This window comes from Arachis duranensis, chromosome 1 (assembly GCF_000817695.3).
Source record: "Arachis duranensis cultivar V14167 chromosome 1, aradu.V14167.gnm2.J7QH, whole genome shotgun sequence".
Lineage (NCBI taxonomy): Eukaryota > Viridiplantae > Streptophyta > Magnoliopsida > Fabales > Fabaceae > Arachis > Arachis duranensis.
Genome location: NC_029772.3, coordinates 63468583 through 63471383, shown reverse-complemented (window position 1 = coordinate 63471383; position 2801 = coordinate 63468583).

Genomic DNA, 2801 nt, shown 5'->3' with positions numbered 1-2801 from the left:
CGTGGCACACCAAGAGCTAAGCGTGGCACGCCAGTACTAAATTCTAGAAGGGAGATCCAAGCATGCATGTGGGCGTGGCACACTAGTACAAAATTCCAGAAAGCAAGATAGAGGACACAAAAGGGGCGTGGCACGCCAGGTTGGGTGTGGCACGCCTGACCCATCAACTACTATGGGCGTGCCACTTGAAGTTGAAGGCATGGCACGCCAACTCACCATCTTACGAAGAACCTCCGCTATGGCGTGCCACTTGGTGTCGAAGGCGTGGCACGCCAGCTCCAAAAAGTTACTTTGGCATGCCACTTGAAGACCCAGGCATGGCACACCAAGCTTGAAGAGTGCACAAATACATGGGTGTGCCACTTGAGCAATATGGCGTGGCACGCTGGTACAATGATCAAGAGAAGGGGCTGAAGGCAATTGAAGACTGGGTGTGCCACTCGAAGTCGAAGGCGTGCCACGCCAACCTCTCAACCTCACTTAGGCGTGCAACTTGAGCAACCAGGTGTAGCATGCCAATGCACAAGATAATATGAGCAAGGACTGGGCGTGCCACTTGGTGTCAAAGATGTGGCACGCCAATCCGAACATGTCACTTAGGCGTGCCACTTGAAGGCCTTGTCGTGGCACTCCAATTACTGGAGCAAGACAAGATCATGGGCGTGGCATGCCAACCTTTAGGCGTGGCACACTGGTATAAATTTCCAGAAAGGGTGGAAGAGACCAATTACATGGGGTGTGCCACATGGTATCAAAAGCGTGGTACGCCATTCATTATTCTTCACTTAGGCTGCCACTTGAGCAACCAGGCGTGGCACGCCAGTTTCATTCAAAGGCCAGAGAAGCATTGGGGAGTGCCACTTGAGTTCGTGGCGTGGCACCCCAAACAGAGGAACCACTCACTTACAAAGGGGCGTGGCACGCCAGACACTGGGCGTGCCACGCTAGTGCAACTTTCCAGAGGAGCTTAGCCAAGCACACAACAAGGGTGTGGCACGCCAGACCCTGGGCGTGCCACGCTAGTTCAAGTTTCCAGTTGCAAAGGAAAGTGGAAAAAGCAAAGGGCGTGCCACTTGAGCTCGAAGGCGTGGAACGCTAACACAAGAATTCCACTATGGCATGCCACTTGAGTTCGAAGGCGTGGCACACCAAGGTTGATAAAGGGACGAGCGTGCCACTTGAAGGATTGAGCGTGGCACGCCAAGCTATTTTGAAGGGCACGTGACATGCCGGTGAAGTGCCAGCCACATGCCAGCTAAGGAGTCACGCTTATTGAGTGTTTTCTTTCCCTCCAAAATGTAATTTTCCCTTTTTCACTTTTTGTAATTCTTTTAATTTTACTAGGAGTAGTATAAATACCCCCAAGGAGTATTGAAGAGGGGTTAAACAGTTAGTTCTAGATCCACTTTTACACTTCACTTTTGAGTACTTTTCAAGCTATGAGTAGCTAACTTCCCTCTCATTGAGGGAGGGAGCTCTGTTGTACTTGATGGATTGACAATAGTAAAATTCTTCTTCTCTTCATCTTCTCTTGATTTGCTAGAAGGAATTTCATTGTTAATGCTTAGTGTTCAATTATCTTGGGAAAGAGATTGAATGCAATTGGGTTTCATGGGAACCTTGGGAAAGGAAACATGAAACCATGCTTGAAATCCCTTCTCACACTTGAGTAGAATCTGGGTTTTGGTGATGGGATACGTGACATATAATCCCCCCTCTACCTGGACCTATGAGGGTGTGTGGTATAATTAGGGACCAAGCATATATCTCTTCATGAGCAATTAGACCAAGGAATTGGCTATTGATCAAGATCTGAGAGATTGAGTCACTAAGGGATTGGAGCTCAATAAATCATGATTGCCAAGAGGTCAATGAGTTACATTATTGAAGAAGATCTAAGCTAGATTTGATCCAAAGAGACAACATCTCCCAATCTCAATGAATTTCCCCATTCTTATCTATCCATTTCTTTACAACTTAATTTTACATTCAGTAATTCCCCACTCCTATTTACATTCAAGTCATTTATGATTCAGCACTTTACATTCTGCAATTTCCATTTCTGCACTTTATTGCTTTTCTTTACATTCTAGTCATTTACATTTGTGCCATTTACAATTCTGCAATTCACAATCTTATTGATCCACTTTACTAATTCATCAATCAATTAAAACTGCTCGAATTTGCCAATCTCTGTGGATACAATCCCACTCCACTGTGGGTTATTACTTGGCGATAATTTTGGTGCGCTTGCCAAAAGAACTAATTCACTAATTTTTGAAAGGGGTAGTGAATTCTGGTCATCATCTAGTTACCCTTCCCATAGGGCTAATCATCTGTCGGTTCTCACTTGTGTCAGAATAGGATACATTTATCCTTTTGCACACTGTCACTGCGCCCAACATTCGCGAGTTTGAAGCTCGTCACAGTCATCCCTTCCCAGATCCTACTCAGAATACCACAGACAAGGTTTAGACTTTCCGGATATCAAGAATGCTACCAAATGTTTCCAGCCTTTACCACGAAGGTTATGATCTCATGGATTCGAATGTTCTGTTGTCAGGAGAAGCAGTCAAACTCGTGGATCAGGAGCCCAAGAGATACGCACTCAAGCTGTCGCCCAATGACTACGTTGAGCTCAGATAGAATGAAAGTGGTTGTCAAGCACGCGTTCATGGATTTGAGAATGATGATGAGTGTCACGAATTATCACATTCATCACGTTGAAGCACGAGCGAATATCTTAGAATGGAAGAAAACGTAATTGGATGAAAAACAGTAGTAATTGCATTAATCCATTG